This window comes from Dreissena polymorpha, chromosome 3, assembly GCF_020536995.1.
Source record: "Dreissena polymorpha isolate Duluth1 chromosome 3, UMN_Dpol_1.0, whole genome shotgun sequence".
Classification (NCBI taxonomy): domain Eukaryota; kingdom Metazoa; phylum Mollusca; class Bivalvia; order Myida; family Dreissenidae; genus Dreissena; species Dreissena polymorpha.
Window position 1 is genome coordinate 14,730,904 of NC_068357.1, and position 14,498 is coordinate 14,745,401.

A 14,498-nucleotide genomic window follows, 5' to 3' on the forward strand; every position below is an offset into this window, starting at 1 on the left:
TTGAGACCAAATACAATAAAAACCTCGGTCTAGTTTATCAAGACATAAATAATTTCAATGCCCATTGTTTAAATGTTTGCAATTTGCTTAAAGTGGTTGAAGAGGTACAAATCACGCGCAAGCCAGTAATGTCACTGATCAAAGGGTTATAACTCGTGATATCAGTTAGCCGTTTTTTTCTGGAGAATCATCAGTTAAAAACATGTTTTCCGGCATTACCATCCAATTTCTTCTTTGCTGCGTGGCGAGTGAATACATTTCTACTGGATGGGTTTGAACATTAATACATAGAAGAAAAGAGTCGTGAGTAGAGCATTGGTTTCCTGTCAATCTTGTTTCCGACATTTATTATATCGTACCGTATCATTATTCATTTTTAGGTCTTAAGACTTGTCTTCCCATTTGAAGGATTGTGTGTTAGTATCGCATCCTCACGTGAAATAAACCCCGATGAATTAGAACTCCATAAGCTTTATTTCACGATTGCTGGGGTTATATTCATCGCCTAGTTCCTTTCTGCCACTTCGTTTAAATAAATTTAAATGGCCGATATAAATAAAACCTGTATATTAAATCATCGACAACACAGACGTGTATGTACTTAATTGTAAATTATATCACTTGCAAATGAGCAATAATCAATTTGTATTAAAATTTATGATGTTGACAATCACAGAGCGAAAATAAATACGATAAAACCTTTTAGTTCAAGACATTCAAATAAGTTGCTCATACGTTTGCATAGTTCCTAAAGAGGTTTAAGTGGGTACGAAACACTTGTAAGCTTGAGCACGGCTTTGACACGGACCAAACAACAAAGGGCAAAAACTCCCGATAACACTATTTGCGAAAATTTGATGTAAATGCAGGTTACTACAATAAAATAGTGATTGGCAGTAACGGTCGCCGTCTGGTTTGAACATTTTACATGATGGGTTTGAAAACAGTAACAACATCGTCTTGCATTAATGCATAAACATTAAGTTGAGCACATTGGCAATGTCCAACATTATCATTTCACATTAATTGCAATTTCGAATAGCATGTTGCGATATTATATAGGTTAAATTCATATTACAAACATGGTCCATAATTCTTAATATGTTATTTGTCTTTTTATTGATTAGCAATGAATTTTCCTTGATTTTGACTAAACTGGTTGGAGAATATATTTTCCATCCGAGTCGTAATAAGAGAGATGAATAACTGAATCATTTACAAAGAACTCATAGCTTAATATAGTTATGAAATCCGATTCGTATTGCGGCGGCGTCATAAACAATATGGATTGCCGTTAGTTAATTAAATAAGAAACGCGAAATTCTAGAGCAAATAGTTAAAACCGCATTTTCATCCATGAAGTTTTGCATACATTAGCCGAATTCTTGCATGTAAATGACTGTAATGTTTACTTTTATATAGCATTTTGAAGTTGTCACTCCTGTTATTAACAGTTCTAGACATGTTTTCTCTAATATATACATGTACATCACAAATAGCTGATATCAATTTACAGCAAATTACGCACAGTAATATACATTAACAAAAATATTTAGTACGTATGTCTTTCAGATTATATGGACTTCTTTCACCCAACAGTATACACAGAATTGTCTAGAATTATAACCAACGTGCGCGTACATACTATTTGCATTCCACATACATCAACATATTTAGGAAAAGACTATTGTTGTAAAAAAACTAACTAATATTTTCCCTGTAAACACGTGTTTTATTTTAATCTTACTGATAACAATAGAAAATATGGAGAAAATATATACATGTAGAAAATATAAATAATAATGTACATTCACTTCAGCACTTAACTATTGACGTCCAATGTATATCTCAATAATAAACAAGTTTGAAAAAACGAGTAAAATATAACGAAGATTTTAAATACCAATCAGTATTATAAATATAATTATAAAGTAAGTTACAACTGTTAAATATGCTTATTTCTATTTTGAATGAAAATTTTAGTGTTTTTTTTTAATAGGAAAAAGTTTATTTTAAATTCATGCCAATTTTCAGAGAATTGTTTTGATGCATTAGGCAATACCATTATATGCTTTGTTACATCATCAGATACTTATTTTTGTTTCTTTTCCTTTAAAAAACTTGTTGTTTTGTATCTCAGCCTTTATTTTGTTTAATAGATTCATGCCAATTTTCACTAATTAATTTATTTTTTACCAAATGCACAATGTGATAGACGTTGAATCGGTAGAGACACATTAAATGCAACCTCAATTGCGATGGCGCTCCTAACTAAATGCCTAACACTTGCAAATAAGTAATGTGCTATTGTTATTTAAACATCAGTTGAAGTGAAAGAGCCAATCCATTAAAAACCTCTGTCTTGGAAAACAAGACATACAATCCGAAAACATTTGCACTGTACTTTAAGTAGTTGAAGAAGAGCACAACACACTAAGGCCTTAGGATTGTCATCACTCAATTGACATATGATGAATACAAACAATTGAACTTTCCCCTGCTCCATCAAAAGAGAATCCTTATTATAGCACGGGGTCCTTCATGTATTGTTATGATCTAATCTGAAAAGCGAGACACAGCTCGAAAGCACGAGACTGACAAATGCAAAATATAAAAAACACACGAGTCGTCGCTTAAAAACGGTAAATTAAAAACATTGGATGTTTACACCAATTATGACACTTTGCGCCCAGTTATTCACAAAATATTTAATTGGAAATAAAAAGCAACATAACAGCTTCACAATTAAAACTTCATGAGAATAAATTAAAATACAAATCGATTTAATAGCCCTTTAGCTAAATGGTTCGATTAAAACAGGATAACACAATTCCTTAGATGGAAGTAAAACAAGTATCAATGGTCGAAAAGTGTTTGCCGTCTGGTATGTGCATTACATGAGGCAATTTCTCAAGAAAAACGAGTATCAAAAGTAACATCATAATTTTGTTCTTATGCTCGGTTGTTATGTATTATCCGGTAAATTTAATTTTCGTTTTTTTTATATATAATATACATTTATAAATACTTAACACGATACTAGCGAAAATGTGATTGAAACCGTATATAGTTCAATAGTTCCGCACTCATTTCGCAACGTGTCATGTCGGTCCTCGTTGTGTAATTCGAATTGTATGAGCTCCTTCATGTTGTTAGGCCCTCGAGTGTGTCCCATCGCTCCTTCCAAATTACCTACCTAGACTCTCGAAAGTAAGAAATACGTGTGTAATTTTGAACTATGGCTGCAATGTTCAGCTTTTAAGTTGGTTTTATTGAAAGTCAAGTTTGAGGTGGTATTTTGCTGAGGGGAAAACCAGAGTAAGCGGCCTTTCCCAACAAGCAAGCCCAAATGCGCCGGAAGCGGGTATTGGACCCAGGTGGCCTAGGTGAGAAGTGTATTTATAAACCACCGCGCTTACCGGACAGCTTGTCGATTCTCACACAATAGTTCCGGCTAAACAGTATGGACGTCAGACGTATAAACTTGCAATTATTTGATTGGTCGTTTACACGAAGTCATCACACGAAGAATTGGTATTATCGAATATGTAAAAAAGTACATCTGGACTGTTTGTGTCGTAGTTATAGGGCGCTTCAACGTCAATATATTATTGAAAATTGTGTTGATGAGGTATTTGAAAGCTTTCAGCTCGACCAGTTTCACAATATTAACATAGAACGAACTACTCGTGGAAACGTAAGTTTCAGTAATGTTATATTATTTCGTCACAACAAATTCGTTTGAACCGTTTTTATTGCACTTATAACTGGAATGTAATGGTTTTGCACATGCGTTTTATTGTTATCATATCTTATTACATGTGTAATGGTATACTCATGTAGACAAATGACACTATACTATTCTATATGCTTTTATTGTATTCAGAACTGTTCACATATGTAACTTCTAAATATCCTGAATGTGCATATAATAATGGATTTTAATGAAAAATTAGTACACGTGTAGTTTCAATAGTTTTTATCTTCTTATCATCAAATATAATAAATATTTCCCTTAATACAATTTTACATTTCATCAAATACACACGTTATGTCCGGAACTATGTGCAATCTCTACATATTACCAGGTTATTCACACGTGACATATTTAAGTGGGCCTGCCTGCTAGGCTAGTCCTAGGCAGCTTAAAGGCAAGGGAGACAGCTCGTTGCCCACTTTGTATATTGTTACTTTTAGCAGTCGACTCTTTCTACCAAGGTTTGATATGAACATGCAAATGGTTCTGTGTTGGAAAGGTTCAACTGAGACATTTTGAATTATAATAAGAGCGTCACAATTTTGTGCTTAGAAATTTGACATGTATGCCTCATAGAGGTATTTTATTCAAAATTTTATTCCTTAGCCCATTAATTCCTTGTGGACTCTCCCATCCTTCTAAATTGGAAAATTTTATTTCCAAAATTAGGAATGTCTAGTTTATGTATTTCTATATTTATAATATTTCTTACAGAAATTCCTTTAAGCAAACAGCGCAGACCCTGATGAGACGCCGCATCATGCAAAGGCCTTTTTCTAGACGCTAGGCATAAATGGGTAAACATGATGCGCCAGATGGGACAAATAATTTTTAAAAAGTGTCTTCATCTCTGTATATAGTCTGCTCCTGCACTAAAAAAAAGTCTTGTGATAACTCAAGTAATAATATAAACAAATATGTTGTTTTCATCTTATTCCATCGAGCTTTTCTGCTCGATTTTTGTCCGCCATGACCCGTCTGTTGTCATAATATTGTGAACACGCTAGAGGCAATAGTTACTGCAATTTTTCTCGTAATTTGATCACAGCATTGGAATTTGTCGTACTTATATTTTGGTGGAGTTTTAAAACTTGCAAGGTAATGAAAATATGTCATAACGTCAGCTAAAAAAAGCTTAAAGCCACACACCTTGAAATGAAATACATGTTAGTAATCAATACATATAGATGCAATTTGAAAGTGTGCAACATTGTCATTCAATCTATAGCCTAGTAACCATGAAGCTAGTAATTTATTTTTATTTTTTAATTTTAAAATCGAAAGTAGGATTTCTGTACGTATACGTATATTTCGACAAACGCGATTATTTTTAAGTTTTAAAGCGCAAAATAGACGTGTAATGTAATGTAGATGTAACCACCAGATATATTCTAATTGGCATAGGTAATATTAAATCTTGCATAGTTATTAAGTAATTTATTAATTTTCAAACGGTACCGCTTTTAAAACCGAAAGTAAGATTTCTAGACGTATACGTCCATTTCGACAAACGCGATTGTTTTTAAGCTTTAAAGCGCAAAAAAGACGGATGTTTACCTTGTAACCATCAGACATATTCAAATTGGCATAGATAAAATATGTTTCTTATTTATACTTAAATTTAATATGCCATGTAGTACATTTCATGGTGTGTGACTCTAAGAACCCTTAAATAATCATCAGTTTAAAACGTGGCTGCGCGGGGTTGGTGTGGTTGTTCTTAAGTGACTAAATTCAAACCTTCACAACAAGTAAGATTTTCGCAGTTTTTACCAATGATCACAAAGTGTGCTCAGAACATTTGTCATGGGGATAAGAAAGTTATTTAGATGATTTTAAAATGATCATTGAATATACAAAGCTACCAAAAGGACTTACAGCACATAGGATTTTACATGGTGAAAAAATGATACATGTAGAAGACATTTATTGCATTTAAAACGGCCAACCGGGAGCCATTTCCTCGTCTAATTTACTTACTTGGTCAAAATATTTTTATGTATAATATATCGATCAGGATAAAATATGTGTCAAAAGGAGTATAACTGCTTGTTAAAAGGCCGTTTATTACGAAATCATGACAATAGCAGATCCTGTCAGGTGAGATCTTTTTGGGCAATGTGAGCGTCCAAGGTTTTTCGGTCCTCTTGCTTGTAATGAACGAGCTATTTTCCTTTTTAATAAGAATACTCAAATACATAATCTTAATTAAAAAGTCAACATGATATAAAAGTTAGCCGTCGACGTTTACTAATTAACTTTAATCGAATTAACTTTAATTCACACTCACATCACCTGAACTCATTTTGATCTTAACATTGACCTAAATTTTGTCTAAGACTTATTCTAGAATGGGCCAATGAATCGATACAAGGCTTTTACCAAAGGTATCAGCGTTTATCGAACGCAGCATCTTTTTAAATGATGTTAAAAAAATATTAAAATAAATAATGTGTACTTTTAAATCACGGAATATTGACATTATGATAGATATTGAGTTTTATAAAAAAAAATGATCAAAAAGTAAACATACAAAAGTACTAGGAAAAGTCTTCATGATATTAATGTTATATAACCAGTCCATATTTGTTAAATGCATACTTATCATGAGTGTTTTTTTAAATTCCTGACAGCATCAATTCTTGGTTCCAAGATAAAAAATAAGGCCTGGCAATAACAGTGTCTCAGCAGAGTGAGTTTCAGGTGTAAACCAAAATACAAATAAGAACCACAGAGGTTCAGTGGTAAACTTCCAAAAGGTGAATAAATAAATTATTCATAGGTTACGTTATTGACCGATGTCAAAACTTTTGTTATAGATTCAAAGTGTAACATTTTATACAAACAGGTGAAATAATACTTAGGACAAGGAAATATATTTGATTTTTCCTTTTGTTAATGAATAATTATAATTGTAATAGGAAATTTACATTATATGAAAAACCATAACATAGCATTAAACACGAAAACATAATATAAGAGCTCTAACTAAATGACTAAGTGACTAATATTTCATTTAAAATTAATCAAAAGTCCTGTTTTTGCTTCTGGCCAATGCCAATTATTGTATTGCAATATTGACCTTCTTTTACATCAAACTAAAACAAAAAATGTATGGAAAGTATGTTCAACTGATTATAAAACAAAATTAAGTGTCATGCAAATTGTGTGAAAATTTCGTAAAAGCATTCACTAATACTTTATATGAAGGAACACGTTTTTATAGTACCGTAAGTTATATAAACTCTCCGATTATGATCACTTATTGTACATTTAGTAAATTATCAAAGTTATTTTGTACACCAAACAACTTTTTGGCCTCCGGTCTGCCTTTGTACCATATATTATACAGTCCAAACAACAATTTTATAACACATAAAGAGTCATAGGGTTGCCATCAATACATTATATTAATGTATTTAGATTGATATTAGATAAAAAATGTTGACATGAATTGTATGCTAACAGGTTTTATTTTACATTAACATAAATATGGTTTCTTTCATAAAAACAAATTGTGTGAGATACTTCACTTTTATTTTCAGATTTCAGATCTAAAGGTAAACATGTTATAGCAATGAATACTTCCAAATAAAAAAAATCATTTTTTCGTAATATTCATCATACAAATAAAAATAAGTTACACACCATTTATTTGCCAAATATAGCGAAAACTGTATAAACGTTATGTCTTAGTCTGTAGTCTCCACAAAAACTTGGTTGTGTAAATTGTCAAGGTGTATACCGAAATAATTAAATCAGAGACACATTTGAAAGATAGGTGAAATATTTGCTAAAATCACCAAATATTAGCATTTAAAATTGATACCTCCTTATTTAAGTATTGTTTTGCACGGAGCTGTTTAAGGGGTGTTTCTGCAGTTTTGCTGATTTTGTTCCATCTAATAGATTTTGTCCAAAATTTATATTTCAGATATATATACAAATACAATATGAAAAATGAAATAAAAACATAGGGTCACCGGCCTTGTTTTGATTTTATTCATCATTAAATATCATGTACTTTTTTCAATAAAACAGAAACATATCTAATTGCGTAAAAATAATTAATAACCTATACAATTGGCAACATGTAGATATTATATAAGCTAAGATACATCATATACCATTTAATGAAACCACACACTACCAATAAAATGGATTTCAGAAGTTAAATTTTAAGAAATTTATTTATTATAATTTTATGTCATCCAAAAAACGTCATTTTTACTGTTTTAAATGGAATTTAAAAAAAATCTGTCCAATAGAGATTTGCAAAACTGCTCAAATATGTTCATCTACGTATTGCCATCATAAAACACAGATAAAAAAAGGGGATAACCGCACTTTTAACAGAGATTTTTTGTTTTAACAATTTGTCTACGTCAAATTTCATAAAATTAGGCAAAACTCAGTACCGTACATACAGTAGATTGTTAGAAATATGCATAAACATAAGAAATTGTTTACAATCTTAACTGGGACCACAACAGCTTACCAAAAGACATTAATAAAAAAAACAATATTTTATCACAAACATAAGACCATACAGTATCAAACTCGATCTTAATCATTAATAACTTACATGTACTTGTTGACAGATTTCGGCACTTGTTCATAGTTTCATTCCATCGTTCCTCAAAAAGTTGTAACTCTGTTGCTCAGGTATCTTCAATACCATTGAGTAATTAAATGGTAATTAAATTGAATGCGTTTTTTTTTTCCATTTTATTATTGTTTCATTTTAGTTACAATATTATGAGGTTAAATTTTATTTACACGTACATGTATTATGAATATTGCTGGGCCAAGTGTGAGGTTGAGCGCTCCAAAACCGGTTTAAACCCCCAATGCTTTGCATTGACCGTTCCAAGGCGGTTACCCCAGCTTTATTCTTATTTGTGTTTATGTTGTTTTGTATTATGCTGTATTGTCCTGTTTTGTACTGTTTTGGCAATCGGTCACTTGCCTTAAATAAATGACCTACTAATTGTTAATAATAATAATTAAATACTACTCCAGCAGCTGGAGTTTCACTTCTTTATATTGAAGTGTGTGATTAAATGCTTCAACTTTATAAATGTAAAACAACATGACTAAAGAGCTCCAGTATAAAACAAGAATGAAATAAAAGAAAGAAAAAAAAAGAAAGAAAAAGTTTACCCCACCTGGGATCGAACCACTGACAATTGTATTATGAACCAACTCGGTCATTTCTGATAATACTGATAACAAAAATATTGAGTTGTGATAATAGCATCATCGGTTTTGCTATAAATATATCCTCGGTTAAATAAACTGCCGCAACACCCCTTAAGCTTCTTCCATGTCTTTGTTGGTCTTGTGTCGAACACTGTTTCCTCTGTTCTTTAATATTACCTAAACATCGTTTAGAGCAGTTTACGGAAGATACTGAAATAAGGACATAAAACGAATTTTTAACGAGTTTGTAAAAATATTTGTACAATATATTATTGCTCAAAACTAGAAAACGCTCAAAGTATTCTACATTATATAATATTAAAAAGAAAATAATGTCAAGTAATATGAATAGGGCATCAATCATATCATTGTACTGATCGGTTCGATTTTCAATTATTTTGTTAGCTTTTATTTTCCTTCTGCAGAGACCAGACTTTCCTTTTTTGTGTCTGAATGAAAGTTTAGCACCAGATCCTTTCTTTCCGAATTCGTCTAGATGACATTCACTTGACCAACTATCAGTAGTAATTTCCTTTTTGTTGGGGTGCACGTCTGTTTTTTCAGTCACTTTGATTTTTTCCTGAGCTCGATTTGTCTCTTGCTCTTTGGCCATAGTTGGTTCCGTTGAGGCTAGCTTTGAAATGTATTTTACCTTTTCTGTCTGATTGTACATGCATTTGTTTACATTCCTGTTTGCTTTTGAATGTTTTGTTTTCTTTAGATTTGCTTGAAATATTTTTAGTGTTTGTTGGTTTTGTATATGAAGCCATTTTTGCTGTTTCTTCGTAAGCATTGTCTCCTTCAAAAAAGATGTTTGCATTTCAACCGTTTGGTTATTATCGCTGATCGTTTTTGCAGTTAACTGTTCCGTTGGGTGTGGGGCAGATGTTGATCCATCTGTAGCATCACTGAAAGCAATTGTACCTTTTTTGACACAGCATTGTTTAGTCATTTTGTTGTGCTTTTGAATTTGCTTAACATTTAACTTCTTTACAGACTTATGGCAACATTCATCGTTTTTGTCAACTGGATTGTTAACGCTTGTTTCTAAAACTGGAACCTGTACTTCATCCCCATGTCTCGACTGACACGCATTTACTGATTGTTCATTGCTGTTGCATGTTGATAATTTTTTTTTCTACATCCTGTCATTTTGTTTGTGCGCAGTCGCGCAAGAAAACGTTCGGTGGGAACTCGCATGATACTATATTGAGTTGCACCAATGATTGTTTTTATGCAAGCTGTCTTTAGATAACCCTGTCTGGATGCTTGTCATTCTATGAAGAGTATATTCAACTAAGTTCGGTATGTTCTTTGTAAAAATACGCACTAACTGTTTACCGTAACTGTCGTACGTTTCCTTAAAGAACATTTCAAGCATGTAATCCACAAAATCTTTAGTGCTTATTTTATTTGTGAAAATTGTACTTGCCTTTGTTACCTTATGTGCAATTTATGTCTGGAGTTGTTCGTGTTTGGTCTGGTTGTTATTTGTGTTGTGATCGAGTATGATTAAAGGGCCCTTTGTTATTAAATATGAAATCACATCTGTCATTTTTTCTTTAACCACTGAAGGTTTTTCACATGGGATCAGATTTCTTTCAGGAATCATGTAGTGAGGCACACACTTCTCAGAAATGCATTTGTTCAGGTAACTCAGAGCGTCTTGTATGCGTTGAACTATACTTGTTTGTGTGAATTCTAATTGGCCTTGCATCTGCTTCCCAGAACAAAACTAATTTTTCATCACATATGACGTCATCTGTTGATATATTGGTCGTAATATAATTTTTCCAATAGTTTTAAGAACAACATAGACCTTTTGTTCATGATGTTCATAGAATTAAAAATGGCTTATTCCCCAGCAGGAAAACATATACGCCATTGTAATTCCCTCCATTTTCTTCCCTTCTGTCCAGTGGGAACAACTACTGCTGACATGGTCGAAACTGTATTGACCACGTGTATGGGTGGCAAGTCATAACTTCGTGCTCTGTATTTCCATCCAGATATTTGGGTTTTTGCTTCGTACGGAAATCCTCGGACATAGTCCATTGTTTGGGCTGTGATATTCCAGAGTTTCATGAAATATAGTTCAAATACATTCCTCGTTTCTGTAATTTTAACAAAAGCTGGCCCTTTTTTCCAAGATACTTTGTGCTTTTGCCGATGAATCCTTTCCTTGTTAAAAACATGTCATCATTTTTACTCATGAATCTTTGTGCAGAAAGATACTTCCTTTTCTTCATGTTAATCAAGGCATGTTTGAGGAACCTGAAGTTATCATTATTGCAGCCTTTATGTAACAGCCATAGAAAAGTGTGTCCATCTGGTGCCATTTAGTCATCGGCAACAAAAACGATGTCAGAAGGATCATAATTCAAATATGTTGTCTTTACACATTTAATAAATGTGTAGATTTGCAGAATGTCGTAATCATTAGTATAATCCATTCCAATGCCTTCTCTTTGACTTCCAATCAAAATTATGTCAATATCATCATGATTTTGAATTCTTCTTGCCGATAAAGTGCGAGCTACAGTTGTTTTATGTGCCTGGAGGAGATGCGTTGCTTGATGTCTTCTTCACTGTAACCTAGTTTTTCTAAGTGCTGATCTAGTATAAGGGATGCATTTTTTGTTTGTAACTCGGTTTCTACATCATCTTTTTTCCTAACAAAGCAATAATATAAGTTGTTTGTATTTACTTAAGCTGTTTTGTGCACATTTAATTATCATAATTTTGAAATTATCTTATTTAAAATGTGTTCTTAACAACCCGTAATAGTAACCATATCAAATTTTAATAAATGTGTAGCAAAGGAATGTGCATTCGACATGTAAGCTTACTTGTAATTGGCAGTCGGGTTGCATGCACAGCATCTTGAATATATGCCTGTTTACTTAGATAAATAATTAGTGAATAGGTTATGGCACATAAAATACCAAACTTTCTGAAGAAAGCCCCAAAATTTGTATGAAGCTTATTTAATATACCTTTAAAAAAATAAGACGCGAGGACACGCTCTATATGTCCTGGAACCTACTTTTAAATCAATTTAAAAAAAGGGAAGTAAATAACGGCTTTTCTGAGATAGAGATTTTCCTGAAATTGCTATATGTCACAATTATTTTGTTAAAATGATTTAAATATTAATATAATGCAATAGTGTGAATGCGAGGTGTGTGCACTGTTGAAATTGTATGGATATTTATTGAAGCATTGCATGATAATCATCCAAATTCGCACTTGAAAATGGAGATTATAAGTACATTACATTTAGTACATTTACAAACTTGTATAACATTAGAAGTAAATATATTTAATACCCGTATCATATAGTATTTACCTTCATTTTAAATCTATAGGTAAATCATTATATTAAACCTTATTTTGTCAATATTTGATATTGCACTTGTTACTGCACCTTTTACAAGACTTACATTGTTTACTTCCCCTAGTATCCAAATCCTATTTCTAAACATGTGTCACTGCAAACTTCACTGACGGTTTTCCATTAATTTAAAGATGTTCAGGCAATAATATTTCTTTCTATTGGTTTGGTTTAGGGAATGATTAGAATATTGTTTAATTCTAACACTAAAATAATTAAACTGAAAGAAAAATAGTATTTACAACGTTCTTAGTGAAAAAAGCTAGGGTTTCGATGATTCAGTACATTTGATGCAAGTACTGGCATGTTATAAATAAAATTATTTTAAATGTATAGCAGTTCTATTTGTTATTTTGGTACCTATATGCAAATGTAAAAATAGTTTAAAACGAAGGCTAAGCTTTATCATTGGGTTCTAAATGTTATGTACAGTCTAGGTATACATCTAAAGAAATGACCTTTCTCCATCCGTCAACAAATGTTCGTTTTGCTTACAGAATATCTTACCTGGCATGTTGGCTGTGGGGCTTACTATCAATATGGTTGTAATCTATCTGATATTACTAACAATTATAATAACCTTGGCTAAAACGGTCACAATTGAAAGTTTGTTTGGACCTTTAGAGGTACCCGAAGAAAAGGTGCCTAATGACTGGAAGTCTTGTTTATTTTGCCAGTTAAAGACAAACGAACCTCTCAGCGACCCCACAAATAATTATAAGAAATTATATGATACTAATAGGACTTATTAAGAGTTATCAAAAAGAATCCAGACATTATCTGATCTTAATGCCCTTCCGTCTTATGTAGATGTAAACAGAATAAATAACGGTGATGGCATTGAGACAACTTTAGTTATAAATAAAGCAAAGTGGCATACAAATTGTTACGCAGTATGCAACAGCCAGAAGATTAAAAAGGGCTCTGAAGAAAAGAAAGCTTCAAACGTGTGAACAGTTGTCAAATATGAGTCCAGTTAAGAAAAAATTGAGATATAGCACATCGGAAACAGCTAGTTATAGTTCAGAATCGAACAAAGCTCCTGTATTGACATGCTTCTTCTGTGATAGCGTTATATTTGGAGATTTTCACAGGGTCGAAACATTATCATTAGATGCAAAATTCGTAAAATTCCCCATGACCTTACGGATTCAAAGCTACTTATGAAGTAATCATGTGGTGATATGGCAGCCATGGACGCAGTTTATCATAAAAACTGTTTAACAGCATTATACAATCAGTATAGGAAGTTTGAATCTGCACAAAATGTGCTTGGAACCTCGCATACGGACATTGCCCCTGAGCAAATTGCTTTTGCGGAACTTATAGATAATATTGAACAGTTTTACAATCTTTCAGTTCACACAAGTCATATATTTAAACTTTCAAATCTGGTGAAATTATACCATGACCGCATTTTAAGTCTGGGTGGTACTTCACCAAAACGAATTAATAACACTAACTTGAAAGAGAAAATATTGAGAACGACTCCATCATTAGAAGCCAACAAGAGTAACTGTGAGGTTGTATTGTCATTTAAAAAAGACATTGGTCATGCCTTACTTTGTGCAAGTAGTATAAATCACGACAATGAAGCTGTCACCTTATTACGAGCTACAAGTATTGAACGAAAAAAACTCTTTAGCAAAAAAGTATGAATTCAATGGCTCTTTGATTGATGCCCAGTATCAAGATCTGCACAAATATTTAAATATGCTAGTTGAAATGATACTCTCTGGGACAGATATTTGTCATGAGACTGGACCAGAATTCAAGACATGTTCGTACGCGGTATCCTTAAGATAGAAAGACAATGTTGCCCTTATATATGGGCCTTACAGTATACAATAAAACCAGACGTAAAGATCTTGTAGACGTATTGTACGAAAAAGGACTTTCCGTATCCTATGACCGTGTGGGTGATGGTGGATTCGTTGATCTTACCGAAATCCAGATGCACTTCGTAGATGGACGGTGTCTGCACCAGAAACACCGCGCATTCTTATGGAAGCGAGTGATAAAACAGACACTCCAGATGATACGAAGCACCATGAGGAGAATCAAACTAAACAAAAACTGTTTCAGACTCAGGTACGCCAGCTAGTCGAAACAATAGATGATATGGGAAAACCCTTTGAAGAAGAC

General features: G+C 32.6%; 3 protein-coding genes across 6 annotated transcripts in view; 1 reads left to right on the plus strand and 2 right to left on the minus strand.

The window, feature by feature from the left end:
- Positions 1–14,498, minus strand: part of LOC127873085 (uncharacterized) — a 309,934-nt gene that overhangs the window by 257,936 nt on the left and 37,500 nt on the right. The window lies entirely within an intron of this gene.
- LOC127873077 (galactose mutarotase-like) overlaps positions 1–14,498 on the plus strand; it is a 320,608-nt gene that overhangs the window by 220,162 nt on the left and 85,948 nt on the right. The gene's annotated exons all lie outside the window — the stretch shown is intronic.
- Positions 1–14,498, minus strand: part of LOC127873084 (uncharacterized) — a 344,149-nt gene that overhangs the window by 134,759 nt on the left and 194,892 nt on the right. The window lies entirely within an intron of this gene.